This window comes from Cupressus sempervirens, chromosome 5 (genome assembly GCF_028749045.1).
Source record: "Cupressus sempervirens isolate cs-2001-9-10 chromosome 5, ASM2874904v1, whole genome shotgun sequence".
NCBI lineage: Eukaryota > Viridiplantae > Streptophyta > Pinopsida > Cupressales > Cupressaceae > Cupressus > Cupressus sempervirens.
Genome location: NC_143122.1, coordinates 852,654,833 through 852,676,256, shown reverse-complemented (window position 1 = coordinate 852,676,256; position 21,424 = coordinate 852,654,833).

Here is a 21,424-nt window from a genome sequence, read left to right as displayed (position 1 = left end):
CCAAAATTAAAGGAAAGAATTGTTTTGGTTGCAAAACAATTACTTGTCCAACTAGGGCCTACATCCTAGATGTTTAACTTGGAAAAGTGAATTATGGTCTTAGTTGACCCAATAATAACTTATGTAAAGGAATGGTATTTATGCAAAGGACTTCTTGTGATAAGTAGCATGCAATCTTAGTGTATTATGTAAGTGAAGTAGGATTGCAAAGTGAGTGAACTTTTGTGAAAGAAATATATGCAAATTTTTGTATGAACTATTTGGTGATCTAAGATTGACTTGAATATTAGAGATCAGACAAGGAAGGAAAATAACAATAAATTACTTGTTTGAGTAGTGAGCTCTTGTTATAGTTGAAATTTCATATTTTGGCAGTGGGCTCATCTTGCATATATTCTACTACTACTCCTAATAGGTTTGGCACAACTCTTAATAGGATTGGAATCTCCTAACAAGACTTCTTATACTAAATTTTCTCATTGACTCCTAATAGGGTCCATCCTCTAAGAAGGAACATATATATCAGTATATACTCTTATGGATATCATCCCCATGGGGTTTTCCCTTGGCCAAAATTTCCCTAGTTAACAAAATATGGTTTCATGTGTTATCTTTGTGCATTATTATAGTTACTATCCAAAATTACTTTATCACTTTGTTATGCATGATTTAAAGTAAGTAGTAATATCTAGTTGGTGACTAAAGTTTGTAATTTACTAATTCACCCCTCCTCCCCTCCCACCCAAGTAATCCATGTTTCTAGGACTTGTGCTAGCAAGACACACCAAAAGGCATGATGCACATGATTAGATCATTGGAGACAAATTAAATGGAATAATGATAAGAAACAAATTGAAAGGTACATGTTTACTTGCTAAATTTGAACCTAGAAATGTTAAATATGCTTTGGATAATGAAAGTTGGGATGAAACAATGAATAAAGAAATAGAATAGATAGAGAAGAACAAAACTTGGACTTTTGTTGCTAGATCCAAGGATAAAAATGTAATTAGCAGAAACTAGGCATTTAGAAATAAGCAAAATGAAGATAGAGAGGTTTCCAGAAACAAAGCAAGATTAGTATGCAAAGGTTATTCTCAAGAAAAAGGTGTTGATTATGGTGAAAATTTTACTCATGTTTCAAGATTAGAAGGTGTAAGAACTTTACTAGTATATGCAACACACAAATGATTCAAAGTTTACTAAATAAATGTAAAATCTGCATTCTTGATGAGGAAGTCTACATAGAACAACCTAAAGGTGTTGTAGATCCTAGAAAAAGAGATATGGTCTACAAATTAAACAAAGAATTATATGGTCTCAAGTAAGCTCCCAGAGCTTGGTATGGAAGACTTCATGGCTACTTAGTATAGATTGGCTTTCAAAGAACAAATGATAATAGTAGTCTATATATCAAAGAAGGACCAGACAAGAAGATTATATTGGAAGAAATATCCATTGATGATAATTTATTCATAGGAAATGATGACTTATGAAAGACATTTTTAGAAGAAACAAGTAAAGAATTTTAGATTTATATGTTTGGAGAGATAAAATTCTTTGTTGGATTCCAAATCCAGCATTAGAAAGATGGTATCTACATTACTCAATCTAAATATATCAAGGAGATATTAAAGAAATTTGGAATGGAAGATTCAAAATCATTTGGTACTCCTATCTCCACTAGATATAAAATTTCCAAAAATGATGATTCCAAAGGGTTAGATCAGACCACATACAAAACAATGATAGGAAAATTGTAGTATGTAGTGTATAAAAGGCTTGATATTGCATTGTCAATCGGTATGGTGGCAAGATTCTTAGAAACTCCCAAAGAAAATCACATCATCGTAATAAAAGGAATCATGAGATATCTTAAAGGTATTGAAGACTATGGTTTATGGTATAAAATAGAAGGCAATTTGGATTTAAAAGTATTTACAAATGTTGATTGGGTCAGAAGTGTTAGAAGCATGAATGTTACTGATATACCTATGGGGGAGTATTATACATATGTTACTATGATGATATGTTACATTCATGACTGAGTTTGTCATTGATGTGAATATAGAAGATTTCTATGGTATCTAATAGAAGAACATTGGAAATATCAAGTTAGTATGGATGGCTAGTTGAGAATTTTGACTATACAAGGTTATGGGAGATACTTTTCAGTATCTAGTATATGGAGTTAACATCAGATGAAGAACTGAAAAGTCTAGAAGAAGTTATGTAAGTTTTGGTGATGTTAGTTCTGAGATATAGTTTATAGAAGCATGTTATGGTAAATTTGTTATATCTCTTAACAGAGTTGGTATCTTGAGAATTGAGGTTGAGGATATAAAGAAGACATGTTGGTGAGAATGTGGATAATTTCTCTCATAATAATATTAAATGTACAGAAAGATATCCATTTTTCAAGGCAGAATATTAATGTTACCATTTAAGTATAACATGTTCTTAATGTGGCCCTACAATGATTAATTGAGAAGGTCTAATAGCTAACTTAGAGAATTGTTTTATGGACTTGGTATAAAAGAAGAAAAATTTCCTTTATCATATAGTAGACATACATGTTATGATAAAGTAATTATAAGTAGTAGAGAGAGCACAATGCAAAGTTGAGCAGAGTAGAGTGGAAGTGAAGGAACTTCATTATGAAGGTTTTGCTGAGTGATCTAAGGTTTGATATTTGCAACTAAATTTTGTGACCTAGTCTATAAGGTTTAACAATGTTTGTTCTAGTTGATAGAACAAAAGAAAGAAGAACATAATAGTAAATTACATGTTTGAGCTATGAGCTCTTCTTGTAGTTTAAATTGCATGTTTGGGCAATGGGCTCTTCTTGCATACATTGTACTACAACTCCTTATAGGGTTGGCACAACTCATAGTAGGGTTAGAATCTCCTAATATGGACTCATATGTACTGAATGTTGTAATAGACTCCTAATAGGGTGCATCCTCTAACAAGGAACTTATATATTAGTTTATCATCTTGTGGCCATCATTCCCACCAGGGTTTTCCCTTTGATCAAGGGTTTCCCTAGTTAAAATATCTAGTATAATTATCTATGTGCATCTTATTATGGTTTTTGTTTACTTTGGTTGAATGGTTAAATTTTTTTTAAAGAAGATAAATATTTTAATTGTTGGATAATTGATTCATGCCCCCCCTCCCTTAGTCATCTTTGTGGACTATTATTTTTGACAATTGGTATTGGGGCATCAGGTCCTTGAAGATAAAGTTTAACAATATTGGGAGATCCATGGTGAGCATGTTTAGGAAAAATAGTCCTAGATCTCACAAAAGACACTTTGACATGCAAATGATGGAAATTCTTGGTGGGTTATCAAATTTATGTAAAGAGTAGAGTGTTGAATTTCCAGATCCTGAATCCTTTTGTTGTATACAAAAGAATAGTAGCCCAAGAAAAGATAGATTTAGATCTAAAGAAGATATAAAGATAGATGAAGGTATTTATTTACTAACAAAGAGAGAACTACAAGTATTGAAAAGTTTTGTTTGTTGCACATGTAAAGAATTTAGTCAATTTTTGAGTAGATGTCCTAAGAAATTAAGAAATTCTAGAAAGAACCTACTTTCTGAAAAAGTTGAAGAATTTAGAGAAAGCATGGAAAGATCCTTAAAAGACTATATTAATGAATCTAGATTGATTAATGAAGAAAAAGTATCAAAAGAGATAGCTTTGGATACTATTATGGAAATTGCAAATGTGAGAATTGATGAGAAATTCAAGATACAAGAGAGAATGACTGATTACAATTCAAATGATGTTGTTGTTACTAAGCTAATGAATGAAGAGGTATTTCTTGATACTAACAATGATTTTTAGAATGAAGGAGAGCTAAGGTAGGAAAAAAGCTCATAACCTTTAGAAGAACCAAGTGTTGAGATAGCAACTCTTACTTTAGGAAAGAATATGATAAAGAATCATTCATTTGAGTAGATCATTAGAAGAAAAGATAAAGATGTGATGAAAAGAAGTAGAGTTAATGAAGAATGATGTTTGATATCTCAAGATAAACCTAAGAATATAGATGAAGCATGTAAAGATGATTATTGGAAAAAAGCTATAAAACATGAATTGGATTAGACAGTAAAGAATGAGACATGGGTACTAGTCCCCAGACTAGTAGACAAAAATGTGATAGGAACTAAATGGGTATTCGGGAACAAGATGAATGAGCATGGTGAAGTTATAAGGAACAAGGAAAGGTTGGTATGTGAAGGTTACTTACAACAAGAAGGAATAAACTATGATTAGACCTATGCTCTAGTGGCTAGAATAGAAGTAGTCAGATTATTCTTAGCTTATGTGGCACAAAAGAAATTCAATGTATATCAAATGGATGTCAAGTCAACATTTATGAATGGACCACTTGAAGAAGAAGTGTACATTGAGCAGCTTGAATGGTGTACTTTGAAAAATGATAAGGACATAATGTGCAAACTAAAGAAATCATTGTATGGCTTGAAGCAAGCACCCAAAACTTGGTATGGAAGATTAGACAAACATTTGACAAAGCTTAGATATATCAAAGGTATGGTAGATAGTAATTTCTATTGGAAAGAAATTGATGATGGTTTGCTGATTTTGGTAATATTTGTTGATGATATCATATTTAGAGGAAATGATGATGAAAGTGATAAATTTGCTGAAGAGATGAAGAAAGAATATGAAATGAGTATGATAGGAGAAATGAAATATTTTCTAGGATTACATATTGTATAGAATAAAGAAGGAATCTTTATTTCTCACACTAAGTATTTAAAGGATTTACTAAAAAAAATTACTTTGGAAACATGTAAACATGTTGCAACACCTATAGTAACTAGACACAAGTTATCTACAAAGGATGAGACACCTACTATTGAGTAGAATAAGTACAAATCTATGATTGGAGGATTGTAATATCTAAGTCACACAAGGCTAGATATAGAAAATGCAATTGAAATTTTGGAATGATTTCAAGATGGCCCTAGAGAAGCACATTTTGGAGTAGTCAAAAGAATATTTAGATATCTAAAAGGAACATTAGAGTTTGGATTATGGCATGATACATCTATTGATTTCACTTTATGTGCCTATACTGATGCTAATTGGGAAGGAAATATGGATGATAGAAAGAGCACCAGTGGTGGAGCTTTCTTTCTTGGAAGAAGATTGGTTTCTTGGCTAAGCAAGAAGTAGGATCATACATAAAAAAGTACAATAGAAGTAGAATATGTTATAGTAAGAAACAATTGCAATGAAATTATTTGGATGAAGCAAATGCTAAAGGATATAATGATAGAAAATAGTGAACCTTTTGTAATACATTGTGACACCACAATCATAGTAAATATGTCTAAGAATCTAATGTTTCATTGAAAGACCAAAAACATTTCTATTAAGTATAACATGTTGAGAGATAAAGCTACAAAAAGGAAATTAGATTGAATTATCTGATCACTAAAGAGAAAATTGTATATATATTCACTAAGCCTCTTCCCAAAGAATCTTTGGAGTATTTATGTGGTATGCTAGGGTTTATGCCCCTTCCTACATCAAAGTATGAGATGTAAGAGTGCATCATTCCAGTGTAACAAAGCACCATTATTGTCTACACCGCATATTATTCCTTCCTATATGGGGGAGTATCTGTCATGGACAAAGTCATCTAGGACTCTTATTGAATGTTGTTTTGAATAGTGTCTTTGGACACTTCATCTAGTAAGAATTAGGTGTTGTTGAGTTTGATGTTTGCTTAACCTTTGACATTGATGTCAATGGCAGATAAGTACAGCATGAAAAACATCATATGAACATCATGAGAAGATCATGAGGAGAATATAAGCAAGAAAAAGTACACCATGTTCAAAGAAGTACATCATGAAATGATAGTTTGACTGATAGTACATTGAGGTATATCAATGGGGACAATGCTTGATGAAGAAGATTTGAATAGAAATATGAATAGTCTTGTTGGTATTCTTGGAACTAGATGTTATTCATCTATGTTTCCATCAATGCCAAAGGGGGAAATTGTTGGAAGAATGAATGCTAATGATATTCCTATGGGGGAGTATTATAGATATGTTACTACAATGATATGTTACATTCATGTCTAAATTTTTCATTAATATCAACATAGTATTTTTCTATGGTATCTAATAGAAGAATAGTGGAAAGATCGAGTAGGTATAGATGATTAGTTGAGTATTCTCATTATCTAAGTTTATAGAAGCATGTTCTGGTAAACTTGTTATATCTCTTAGCAAAGTTGTTATCTTGAGAATCAAGACTGGGGACATGAAGAAGACATGTTGATGATGATATGGCTAATTTTTCTTGTCATAATATTACATGTACAGAAAGATATTCAAGCTACAAGGTGGAAGGTTAATGTTATCACTAAGTGTAACATGTTCTTAATGTGGCCCTATAATGATTAATTGAGAAGGTCTAATAGCTGACTCAGAGAATTGTTCTATGGACTCAATATAAAGGAAGGACATTTTCCTCTATCATGTAGTATAGATACATGTTATGATGAAGTGATTATAAGTATAAGAGAGAGCAGAATGAAAAGTTGAGTAGAGTAGAGTGGAAGTGAACAAAAATTCATTGGTGAAGTTTTGCTGAGTGATCCAAGGTTTGATATTTGGATCTAAGGTTCATGACCTTGTCTACAAGGTCTAAAAGTGTTTGGTTTAGTGATAGAACTAAGGAAAGAAGAACATAATAGTAATTACATTTTTGAATAGTGAGCTCTTCTTCTAGTTGAAATTGCCTGTTTGAGCACTAGGCTCTTCTTGCATACATTGTACTACAACTCCTAACAGGGTTGGAATCTCCCAACAAATATTCAAAGTCTTCTAATAGGGACTCATATGTATGAAATGTTGTAATAGTAACAAGGTACATCCTCTAGCTAGGAACTTATATGTTAGTATATTATCTTGTGGCCATCATTCTCACCAAGATTTTCCCTTTGATCAAGGGTTTACCTAGTTAACATATCTAGTATAATAATCTATGTGCATCTTATTATGTTTTTTTTTTACTTTTGTTGAATGGATAAATTTATTTAAAGAAGATAAATGTTTTAATTGTTGGATAACTCATTCAGTCCCCCCCCCTTCTCTTTTATCTTGGTGGAATATTGTTTCTAACATGAAGTATTGATGATAGAAAGAGAACTAGTGGTGGAGCATTATTTCTTGATAAAAGACTAGTGTCTTGTACAAGCAAGAAACATAATTGTATTTCTCATTCCACAATAGAGGCAAAATATATGGTAGAAATAGTTAATTATTCTATTTTTTTTGGTTCAAACAAATGTTGGGAAGTATGAAGATAGAGATTAAGCATCTAGTGGTCATATACTGTGATAATACTAGTGCAATCAATATATCAATGAATTTAGTGATGCATACCAAAACAAAACACATTGCTATAAAATATCATTTTTTGGGAGAATTTTTATAAGATAAAGAAGTAAGATTGGAATATGTGAAAAAAAAAGAACAAATTGTAGACATATTCACCAAGCCATTATCCAAGGATGCATTTATGCATCTAAGAGGTAAGCTAGGGGTCATTCCCCTATTTGAAGCTCACTAAATGAAGTTTAGTGATGCATCAACCAGAGCATGTTGAAGATTAATCAATTGGTGCAGTATTGGCAAAGGCATATGGTAAATGAATCAATATATAAGCTACATTGATATTCACTAAATATTGTCTTTGGCATGAGATATCAAAGAGGGAGAATTTTTCTATCATATCTCATAGAAAATTTGTAAAGAAAAAGAGCAAGAGATGTCAAAAGGGAGAATGAACTTGGTATGATATCAAAGAAAGAGTTTTCTATCAGAAGAAGTTATTGCAGATAGAAGTTGTTGTAGAGGGAAAAATTGAAGGTAGAAAGAGTTCACACTGATAAAGGGAGTTCCCATAGATGAGAATTAGAATGAAACTAAGAATATGTTCCTTACTTTATTCTTGCTCTAAAATCTCATTTCATTTTGATATGTTGTGTTGCCATCAATGCCAAAGAGGGAGATTGTTGAATATAATTGATTAATTGTGTATTGTCTTTGATGTTACACAAAATGCCATATTATTTCTAGTTAGTGTATGCTGATCTCACTTGGGAATTGAAGATAATTTATTGCTTCTACTGAGCATTCCACAATTTTCCTAGTTTAGAAGAAAGTGTCTACTGAGTTCACTTAGGCAACAAAGGAAAGTTTGTGAAGGTTGAGTATTAACTAAGCTCACTTGGTTAATGAAGGAAATGTTGAATGAAACCAGTGTTAACCAAGCTCACTCAATTGCCAAAGGAATTTTACAAACATGTAGTGTTCATTGAGTTCACTCCATCAACACAAGAAAATCATTTCTAAGTTAGTGTCTACTGAGCATGGTTAGCTAATGAAGGATTTTCTTGTTTTGGCATATTGATTTTAATTGATTTGTCTATTGGTTTTAGCCAAGTGGGAAGATAAATATTAATTATTCTAAGTTATATTCAATCTAACTTGATAATATGAAAGATATAAATATAAGGTCAAGTTGAGGATTAGAAAATGTGAAGGTGGAACATAATTGATGATTTCATGATGACAAGAGGAAGTGAAATGAAAGGATAAGAAAAATATCCTTGAGAGATGCAGAGATACATTCAATAAAGAAGGATAAAGTATCCAAGCTAGAATTGAGATCTATAATGAGAAAGTTAGTTGCTTCAGGAATCAGGTCATCTCATTGTTACTCTCTAACCATTGTAGTAGTGATCTAAATCTCTTAACAAAGTTGGCTTAACAAGTATTTTTAAATCCTCTAACAAGGTGACATTTCTATTGAATTTTCTATAGACCTCTAACAAGGACACTCCTAATAGTGTCATGCCTAATAGTGTATTTTGTAACTTTTAATAGGGTTGGCTCCTAATAGGGCTCACTTTAGAAGAGTAAAAATTAGTAACTAGTTGCAATTGGTGATTTTTCCCAAATTGGGTTCCCACATTAAATCTTGGTGTGAAGTGTGTTCATGCTATGTGTTTGCAACTAAGTTAAAGTAATATTAATCACAAATAATATTTTAAATATTTTCATGTTAAGCATTTATCGAGCTATTTTAGTGTTTACCGAGTTACAATATTTTTATGTGTGTTTACCAAGTTTCAGTAGAGTTTAGTTTTCACAATTTTGTTTTGTACTAACATCCAAGGGATCTTGGAATTATTTTTGAGGTAACTAATTCACCCCTCCCCTATTAGTTACTCTTATATTTCCAATAGATTCTTCACTTCAAAATAATCTTATATTAATAGAATACACAAATGCACAAGGAAACAAAGAAAAAATTTAAATGTAATAATGTTTTAGATTCATAATATTAATAGGTTTTTTAAATGAAGCGCCATCCATATTAACAAGTTTATAAGCATGGGAACCACATCTTTAATGAAAAAAAAGGTCCATGCCAATTAGAGAAAAACTTTCCTTTCTCACCAAGTAAAGAATTCACATTTTGTTGATTCTCATATAGGACTAAGTCACCAACAAAAAATGTTCATTAAATTACATTATGATTATATTTTTCTATAGAGATATATGATAAGTTTTTATATATTCTAATGCATGTATTTGTTGTTCAACCAACATTTCTAAGTCTTGTAAGTGTTTTTCTCAAAAAATTATCCTTCTCAATTATCCCATGAAAGGAAACATGTAATGAAGGTATTTCTAATTCTAAAGGCATAATACCATTAGTACCATAGAAAAGATTGTAAGGAGAAGTACCTTTGGTAGTACAAACACTTTTCTTATAAGCCCATAAAGCATAGGTCAGTTGATTATGCCAATCCTTCACATATTTGTTCACTATTTTTCTCAAAATTTGTTGAATGATTTTATTTTATGCTTTATCTTGACCATTAGATTGAGGATAATAAGCAGTTGAAAATCTATGTTGAAATCAATATTTCTCCTAGAATTTCATGACTTCTATGTTTTTAAAAGAGGTTCCATTATTTGAAACTATTGTTGAAGGTATACCAAGTCATGTTATGATATTGTTAAGGATAAAATCGTAAATAACATCCACAAATTTTGGATGAAGAGGGATAACAACATCCATAGCTATTGAACGAAGGACAACTTCTATAGACTATGTGAAGTAATATATTATAGTCATAATGTAAGTATGTCCTTGAGAAGAAGCTAAAGATATTTTTCCAATTAGATCAAAACCCCAAATACTAAAAGGCCATGGAGAAACTTGATTGTGAAGGTTATAAGAAGGAGCATGAATAAAATAACTATTTTGTTGATATTGAGGACATTTCTTAACAAACATGAAAGGATATTGCTCCATCATTTTCCAATAATATCCCATTCTAAGTAATTCATTTACCAAAGGTTTTCCACCGAAATATCCTCTACAAGAACTAGAATGAGCTTCTACGAAAGCTATTGGGATCTCAATTCTATTGAGATGTCTTAATAAGTCATTCATAAGAGAATTTGTAAAGCGTATCTCCTAAAATAATGTAACATGGTGCAAGCTTCCTAATACAATTACACATGTTTCTTTTTTTTAATTCAGGAATCATAGCATCTTTTAAAAAATGAAAAATATGGGAATACAATTAATCCAAATGCAAATTGAAAAAATCAGAGGTAGCCTTTTTAGAAATTATAGGGCTTTAATATTTTATATATTAAATTGAAAATTTTCACCATTATTCTCAATACATATCAAAGAAGTTATACTTTCCATGTCATCTGCATGTCAATTATCTTTCCTAGGTAAGATTTGAATTGTATAAGAAGAAATTGTAAAAGCATATTCATAGCCAAATCTCTATATTGTGTCATTTTGTCATTCTTAGTCTTATAACCTCCTTTTATTTGTTCAACAATCAATTGTGAATCTTCATGTATTTGTAAGTGTTTGATGTTAAGGGATGAAGTTTTTCATAGACCAATTATAAGAGCTTCATACTCCGCAATGTTGCTAGTACATGGAAAAGTTAATTGTATGATAATGGGATTAGCTTTTTCATAGGAAAAATTAAAATAATAATAACAATAGAACCTGTTTTACATTTATATCCATCAAATAAAATTCCCAAATATTATCATAAGGAAATTCTATTGAAGTAGAACATGTATACAAATGAGTAGAATGAGCTTTGGCTAAATAATCTATTAAATATTGTCCCTTCATAGACTTCAATGAAATGAAATTAAGATCAAATTTTGTAAGTAACGTCATCCACTTTGTCAAATGGCTAGAGAGATTAGTTTGTGATAAAATATATTTTGAAGGATCAAACTTGACAATCACATTGACTTTAGCATTTATAAGATAACGCTAGAGATTTTGACATGCATAAGCTATAGCTAGAAATTGTCTTTCTAAATATGTGTATACTTTTTCATAATCAAATAAAGTCTAAATAATGTAATACATAGGTCATTCCTTACCATTATTATCATTTTGAGCTAACAAGGCACTAACGAACTTCAAAGTTGCTGATGTATACAAATGAAATGGCTTATCAAATTGAGTTGGTTATAAGATAGGAAGATTTAAAAGGTACTCCTTAAATTGCTAAAAGGTTTTTTTACATTCATCATTCCAAGAGAAAGTGGTATCTTTTCTAAGAAAGGATGTAAAAGGAATAGTTTCATCAACTAAATTAGAAATAAAGTGATGAATAGCTTGTATTTTTCCTTGTAAACTCTATAGCTAAGAAATATTCTTAGGAGGAGGCATATTAAAAATAGCATCAATAATTTTACTATCTACTTCTATACTTCTCTTAGAGATTAAAATCCTAATAATTTACCAAAATCTATTTTAAAACCACATTTCTTAGGATTCAATCTCAAGTTGTAACTTTTAATCCTTTCAAATATTTTTTCATAAAATAATAACATGATCTTCTCTTTGTATAGATTTTTCTAAGTTATCATCGACCTAATCTTTGAGGATCTTGTGAATATAATCATGAAAAATCAAAGTCATAGCTTATTGATAAGTCACTCCTATATTATTTAATCCAAAAGTCATCATGACCCAAAAAAAATTTCCCCAAGGTGTTATATATGCAATCTTAAATTGATCTTTAGGAGTAATAAACATATGATTATATCCAAGAAAACTATCCATAAAAGATAACAAGGCATGCCCCATTGTTGAATCCACAATCATATCAATATTAGGTAATGTGAAATCATCCTTTAGAGATGCCTTTAAATATTTGAAATTTGTACACATACTCATCTTATTTTCTCCTTTTGGGATAGGCACAATGTTTTAAACCCAATCTGAGTAATCAATAGAATGATAAATCCTGAATCCAATAATTTTTCAATTTCACTTTTAACTAATAAAGAAATTTGTGGTTTCATCTTACAAATTTTCTATTTTACAAATTTCATATTTGGTTTTAAGACATATTATGAGTAAAAATCTTAGAGTCTATAGGTCTGACATATTTAAATATGTCCAACCAAAAATGTCCATGAATTCAAGTCAAAGGGAAACCAACTAATCATGTTCACCCTAATTCAAAAATTTCTCAATCTTTATAAATATTTTAGGATTATTCTCATCCATTTGAATATCAATAGTCTCAATTATTAACATATCACTTCGTATCAAAGAATCCATTGATAAATGAAAAATTTCCTTATTATCATGTTCTCCAAAATAAGCATCAGTACTTAAACAATAAGGCTTTCATCACTTGTAATAGAACTTACCTAAATATTTGTAAATCCCTAAAAATTTCATTAAGGTTTCATCTTGAGGAAAAATATCTAAATTAGGTGCTTGATTAATGTCAATAAGGATTGGGTTAATCAATTTCAATTGTATATTGCTTATTTGATTAACATTAAGAGGAAAAGTCAATGGTTGTCTATAAGGATTAAATCCCAATCCATACGTATGATCATAATTCTCATTATCCAAAGGTACTTGTATACCTTGCTCATATTTACCACATCCTTCCCAATTAAATCCTAGTTTATTAAGAAAATGATAACCAAAAACATACTAATCAGCCATATCAGATAGAGTCTGAGGAGAGACATATGTCAGCATGTCATAACAATTAGGTTTTATCATTTCAATCACTTCATTAATTGAAGTGGCAATAAAGTTACATTTTAGTTCCTTAGAAAGCGAGGAAGGAATAAAAACATGTTTCTCAAATTCACTTTGTTGCTTCATGAATTCCTAATCAAAGACCTTATATTCTATAATAAAAGTAGAATTAAATTCCAATGTCTCCCAATCATCCTTAGTCAAAAAAGAAGATGGAGCTTCCTATTGTTGAATCTCAAGTTTTTGTGTCTCAAGTTGTTTTTCAATCTCTTTACTTGGTTGAAGAGGTTCAATTTTTTTTGCATATTATGCATTTAAGCATGTATTTGGCACATCATATGCATGTAATGTATACATTAACTTTTTACAAATGAACCTAACCTTGTGATGAAGAGTAGAAGGAAATGCATGTATAGTATGTAACCATGGTCTTCCTAAAAGAAGGTTATAATTAAGAGGTCCAAGAATAACATAGATAGGTGTATTTAGAATAAATGAACCAAAATTTAATAGGTAAGATAATAATTCCCAAGGTTCTCTTCACAATATTGTCAAATCCATATATAGGGACATTGTCATGCTGAATAGTGGTGAGACTAGCCTTAATTTATATAAGCATATCCATGTTACAAACATTAAGCCCAAATCCATTATGAATTAATGCTCTACGAATGATGCTTTCATGAATAGAGACAACAAACATAAGAGCATTATATTGATTTTGCACATCAGGATAAGGTAAATCAATATCAAAAAACACAATAGAAGGTATAGAAGGCATTTTATGCATGCAATCTAAAATTGAATGAATGTTCTCTTGATTAGGAGGCAAAGTAGAAAGAGTGGATAAAGCTTTTTGCAATGCCTCATGATATGTCTAAGAAATTTGAAGTGATTACCATAAATATATCTTCGCAGGAGTAGCATGTAATTGGTCAACTAAGTCATACTCCTTAAAAGTAGAAGGAAACCTAGGAGCTTGAGGAAGCATAGGTTGAGAAGGTGGTAAAGAAACCAAAATAGTAGGTTTAGGGTTATTCCATGTGTGATAAGAATTTGAAACTAAATTAGTGTTATCAAAGAAATACAAAGGATCTCTAGGTTTACCCTTAATTGTTATTTGAGGACATCCTTTTACCATCATCAAAGGTGTAGGATATATTATTTTAGGTTTATCAATGTTACACATAGTGCGACATCAAGGTAACTATGCATACACTCTATGGTAAAGGTCGATTGGAGAGGTTGTGGAGAAGAGTGAATAGGAATAGGATCAATGGAGATCTTATCCAAACCATTTTCATCCTTACTATCATGTATCTCAATAGGGAATCTATGGGTATGTGCAGGATCATGGTGTGCGAAAAAGTGACATTCTAAAAAATACATAGTTCTAAAATACCTCAAAGCATTTCAATGTATATTCTAATTTTTTTCCCACTAATCTTGATAGAAAGCCAAAATATTAATGTCTTTATAAGTCTTAGTATTTCTTTGGATACCAACCCTACATGGTCAACTTTTAAAATGTCTTGAAAACATGCTTTTGGCCAGTTCTTGTGTGTTTTTTACTTCAAACATATGTCTGGTCACTTTTTTTCTCCCAAATTTGATGAAATGAAAAGAGTTTCTTAAGAAAGTTCCTATCTTTCCATAAATTTAATGTCTATCAAATTACAAGTTTAGTAAGTAATTATTATTCATTTTCTAATGGAGTTATGCATAAAGTTTTGATTGACACTCTAATTGAAAAAATATATAACTTTCAAATGGAAAATTATTTTTGAAATCCAAAAGATGTGTCATATTATATAATTCTTCTACTATAGGGAAAATAAAAAAAAATATTAATTTTGCAAAGTTTTGAATTAGTTAAGGTGGTCAAACACAAGAGTTTTTTATTTTGAAAATACTATAGGAGAAAATTCACAATTAATTATTTATTAGGAATAAAAATACCAAAAAATATGTTCCACATCCAATAATTAGTCTACTTCTTATAACTAGAAACTTAATTAAAAATATTTACATTTAATTTTGATTAAGGTGGTTAGACATATGCCTACTTTTTTTTTTTGTCCTAATTTTTTGACTATTGCATTAAAATTCAAATTTTTTGACCAATTAATCTTTTCTTTCTTTAGATAAGGCCTAGTAGATAAGAAACCAAAATCAAATTCCTATAGATTCTTTTCTAACAACTTTTTGATTGAAAGTCCCTAACAAGTTTAAAATTGTACGTTAAGTTGACATAACCCTAATTTATTGATTTTTCATTGCCACTTAAGGGCATAGTTTGGTTAACCATGTTCCTACACATATACCTACCCTATTGTGCAAAAAAAGCCTCATGAAAGTATTAAAAAAAATATCATACATATTGAAATACTAAAAGCATAAAAATGTAAATGTTTTTGTATTTTAACTAAATTTTACAATCTATTTATTTACCTTTGAAATATAAATGCAATAAATCTAATCTTATAAGCATACATAATGTAAATATAACACCAAAAGGTGTTGTCGTAAATGGGTTTGCCAAAATGAATATCTGAAAAATTGATCTTTAAAAATGTATCTATTATATCTATATTTAGTGTTGAAATAGAATAAGTAATATAAATCTTGAAATGCTTTAAATTAGACAAGATAATATACATACCTCATGATGGAATTAATATAGAAATACCTATTTTCTTATGCCTGTGTATAGTCTCAAGAAATTTTGCAACTAGATTCAGGACCAGAAAACCACAATACAGAAAACCCAAAAAGATTTTATCTCTCTAGAACCAAGTTAAACTGGACTTGTTAGTTTGTGGTGATTGATTAGGAAAGTACTATACATACTTCATAAATTATTTGGGCCCCATCTATCAAAATTTTGGGCCAACATGTAATTACTAATTATAATCCTAAAGTGGGAAAAATACTTATATAAAAGGGCTTATGGTTAGGGATTGTTTCAGTGTTGTGATGCAAAAATTGGCCCTTACAGCAGTATTGAGCTATAAGGGATTACAGATTGTAATCAAGTTGTAATCACTAGAACGTAATAATATCAGACTTGTTTTTTGGTGGATGTAGCCCAGGGATTGGGTTAACCACATTAAATCTTAGTGTCTTGTGTTCTTTTCTATTTGATCTATTGTTTTATAATATCGTTTATATTTTCATGTAATTGTTATTTTTGTCCATGGTTTAATCCTAATAAGTGGTATTAGAGTGAGGATTTTTTTTTAGTTATCCTCTATAGGAATATCTCACAGTTGAGTGGGCATGATGGCAGATGAGGGTAAGCTGAGGCTTGATAGGTTTAATGGGTAGAACTTTAAGTTATGGAAGATGCAAATGGAAGATTATCTTTATCAAAAGGGTTTATGGAAGCCATTGGAAGGTAAAATCAAGAATTAGGGATCTATGTCAACTAACGATTAGGATATTGGGGATAGAAAGAAACTTGGAAGCATTCAATTATTCTTGGTACCATTGGTGACATTTAATATTACAAAAGAAAAGACAATAGAAGAGTTGATGCAAACCCTAGCAAAATTGTATGAAAAGCCCTTTGCTTTAAACAAGCTATTTCTCATGAAGAATTTATTTAATATGAACATTATAGAAGGTGGATGTGTTGCAGATCATTTAAATGAGTTTAATACTATTACTAGTCAATTATCTTCTATAAGTATCAATTTTGATGAAAAAATTAGGGCTCTCTTGATTTTCTATTCTTTGCCTGAATGTTGGAATAGCTTGGTAATGGTTGTGAGTAATTCTATCTCTAGATTTAGTACCCTATAATAAGATGATGTGATTAGTGTTATTTTAAGTAAGGAAACTCTTAGAGAAACCTCAAGTAGATCTACATCAGGAAGTGCTTTAAATGCATGAAGTCAAGGAAGAATGACTAAGAGAGGAAGTAATTCAAGAAATCATGGGAAACCAAGAGGAATGTCAAAGGGGAGGAGGTCTCAATCAATAGGACTGAACAACTACTAGTACTATGGGAAACTAGGGCATAAAAAGAAAGATTTTTGAACTTGAAAGAAAAATGAAGGAGATAAACTAGATGTATACAAGGAGGAAAATATGGTAAGTAACAAATCTAAAGAGGATGTTTTGCTTCTATCTTTAGAAAGTGTTGACAATTCATGGGTTTTAGATTTTGGTGCTTCATTTCATGCTACACCTCATAGAGGTTATTTTATTGATGATGTCTAAGGGGATTTTGGACTTGTTTATTTGGGGGATAATGAACTCCGTTAGATTGTTGAAAAGGAAAAAATTAAGATTAAGTTGTAGAATGGGAATGATTGGCTACTACATGATGTAAGACATGTTCCAAGGTTGAGTAGGAATTTAATTTTAGTAGGGCAACTTGGTGATGAGTGTTTTTTAGTTACTTTTAATGATAAAAATAGGAAAGTTGCAAAAGGTTCCTTTGTAGTAGAAAAAGGTGTGAAAATAGGCATATCTTTGTATAGGTCATATTTTTCCTTCTACTTTAATTGTTCTAGACAAAAATGAATGTTTAAGAATAGTTGCTAGAGTTGACCAAGGAGAACAAATAGCTACTATAAATTTTGATATAGCGCTATGGCACAATATACTTGGGCACATGAGTGACAAAGGTATGAAAGTACTTCATTCAAAGAAAGTTTTACTAGGACTGAAATATGTTAATATGGATTTTTCTGGAAGTTTTGTGTATGGAAAATGAGAGAGAGTGAGTTTCGCAAAGATTGGGAAGGAAAATAAAAAGAAGAAATTAGAGCTTGTGCATACTGATGTATGGGGACTAACTCAAGTATCTTCCCTTGGTGGCTCTCATTGTTATGTTACATTCATTGATGATGCAACTAGAAAAGTATGATTTTATTTCCTTAGATAGAAATCTAATGTATTTCAAACTTTCAAGAAATAGAAATGCTTGGTTGAAAACGAGACTGATAAGAAATTAAAATGTCTCAAATTTGATAATAGTGGTGAATATTGTAGTCATGAATTTGAAGATTATTACTCCACTAATGGTATTTTTAGATAGAAAACTATTCCAAGGACTCAACTAGAAAATGGAATGGTTGAACACATGAACATGACTATAATGGAGCATGCAAGTTGTATGAGGTTACATGTTGGGTTGCCCTTACGTGTTGGTGGAGGCTATCGATACTATTATATATTTGATTAATATAACTCCTTCTAGTCCTTTGGATTGTGGTATTCCAAAGGAAGCATGGACTGGTAAGAAGGTGAGTTATTCTTTTCTCAAAACTTTTGGTTGTGAAGATTTTTATCACAGAGATTATGAAAATAGAATCAAGCTGGAAGCTAAGTCAAAAAAAAGTGTATTTGTTGGATATAGAATTAATGAATTTGGTTATAGGATTTGAGATTTTGAAAATCATAAAATTGTAAGATGTAGGGATGTCATATTCAATAAGAAAGTGTTGTACAAAGATCTATTGTAGTAACATGAGAATAAAGAAGATGATTATCTAGTGTTGGATGATACTCCAAAAGATTATGCTCCAACAATTCTTCATGATGTGCAACAACTGAAACAACAAATACTACACACAGTAGTGAATGTTAGATGGTCAACAAGGGTAATTCAACCAGCAAAAAGATTCTCTTCCTCTTTGTATTCTATTTTACTAATAGATGCTAGTGAACTTGAATGTTATGATGAAGCTATGTAGGTGGATATTAAGATTCAGTTGGAGCTTGCAATGGAAGATGAAATGGACTCTTTGCTGAAAAATAAGAAATGGCATTTACACAAATTTCCTACAAGTAAAAGGGCTCTACAAAATAAGTGAGGTTATAGGTTAAAAGAAGAGGAAGGAGGTAAGAAAATATTTAAATCCAAATGAGTTGTAAAAGGATTTGCACAAAAAAAGGGCATTGATTTTGATGAGATATTTTCTCCTATTGTAAAGACAACTTCTATCTATACTGTTTTAAGTATTGTGGCTATTGAAGATTTGCATTTAGAGAAACATGATGTTAAAATAGCCTTCCTTCATGGTGATTTTGGTTAAGAGATATATATGTCTTAGCCATAGGGATTTTAGGTCAAAGGTAAGGAGAACTTAGTGTGTAGATTGAAGAAAATTTTATATGGCTTGAAGCAAGCACCTCAGCAATGGTATTTGAAATTTAACAGTTTTATGCATAAGCATGGATATAGTGGGTGTCATTCAAATCATTGTGTTTATTTTAAGAGGTTGGATGATGATAAATACATTATTTTATGTTTCTATGTTGATGATATGCTTGTAGTTGGGTCTAACATGGATCATATTAATGGGCCAAAACACTAGTTAGCACATGCATTTTCTATGAAGGATTTTGGGGTAGAAAAACAAATCCTTGGTATGAATATTTGTAGTGATAGGAATAATAGGAAATTGATGCTATCTTAGGCTGATTATGGTGAGAAAGTGTCACAATGTTTCTCTATGGAGAATGCTAAAGTTGTTAGCACACCTTTACCTAGTCATTTGAAGTTGACTAAGGAGTTGTGTCTTAAGATGCTAGAATAGGAGGAAAGGATGCCAAAGGTACCCTATATTTTAGTTGTAAGAAGTTTGATGTATGTTATGGTATGTACAAGGCCAAATATTGCACATGCAATGAGAGTGGTTAGCAAGTATATGAGTCATCTCAAAATTGAGCATTGGAATGCAGTTGAATGGATTCTTAGATATTTGATAGGAATATCCAATAAGTATTTACACGTTGGGGACTCTACTACTCACTTATAGGGCTATCTTGACTTAGATTTGGTATGGGATATTGATACAAGGTAGAGTACTATAGGTTATGTATTTACTATAGGTGGGGTAGCTATGAGTTGGGTTTGTAGGTTACATAAGGTTAATGCTTTATCCATTATAGAAGCAAAGTATGTTGTTGCTATAGAGGTAGGGAAGAAGGTGATATGGCTTCAGTTCTTCTTGGAAGAACTGGGACACTCTCAAAAGGATAATTATTTATTTACAGATAGTTAGAGTGTCATTCATCCTGCGAAGAATTTTGCTCTGCATTCAAAGAAAAATAACATATATTGTGGCATCATTTCATTCAATCATTTTTGATGTTGGATAGTTAAAGTTGGACAAGATAATTACATATGAAAATCTAGTGGATATATTTACAAAGGTAGTGACAAGGGAGAAGCTAAACTCCTCTTTAGCTTCAAGTGGTCTTCTATACTAAATAGGAATAAAAGAACAACAAAGTCTAGGGTGGTTTGATCTAGTGGGAGCCCCATGTGGTAGCAGTATTGCTATGGAATCAATTTCCAAGTGGTAGATTGTTGTCTAATGTGGAGTTTGATTAGTCCCCAAATGGGAGATTGTTAGTTTGTGGTGAATGTTTAGGAAAGTGTTGTACATAATAAAATTTTTGGGCCCTATTTTATCAAGATTTTGAGCTGACATGTAATTACTAATTATAACCCTAAAGTAGGAAAAATAATTTTATAAAAGGGCTTAGGGTTAGGGATTGTTTCAATTTTGTGATGCAAAAATTGGTCCTTGCAGTGGTATTGAGCTGTAACGGATTACAAATTGTAATCAAGTTGTAATGACTGGGTTGTAATAATACTAGACTTGCTATTTGGTATATGTAGCCCAAGAATTGGGTGAACCACATTGAATCTTGGTGTCTTGTGTTCTTTTCTACGTGATCTATTATTTTATGATATTGTTTATATTTGCATGTAATTGTTATTTATTTCTATGGTATAATCCTAACAGGACCCAAATAATGGGACACAATCTTACCCCTAATTGAAGGTCATCCTTGACCCAAAAGTTTTCCAAAAAGGGTACTCAAACTTGCACTTTGATTCCCAAAAAAACAATTATATATATCCTAAAATGGTGTTTTGGGGTTGCTATATAAGGTTTTTCCTTAGTCAAACCCCTATTTTGGTGATCTCCACCTCTATGAATAGCCATTTTTAATAGAATGTGTGTATTAAATGTGTAATGCCAAGATCTAATCTTCTACATTGAAACCCTAGCATGAATATGTATGAAAAAGAAATGCATAGATTTGAATAAGATAAGAAAGCATACCAAGCCAACAAGGCTAAACTACCCCTACCAAACTCAAAATTTGTAATTGCTACCCCATGAATATATCTTTGAATGCTTGAATATTGATAATGGTGGATCAAGAAAAATATGATCTCTCTTCCTCCAAATAGAGGTTCATAGTGGTGTGTTCAAAAAAATTCTTAATATCCACAATGGCTTGATCTTCTATATCATT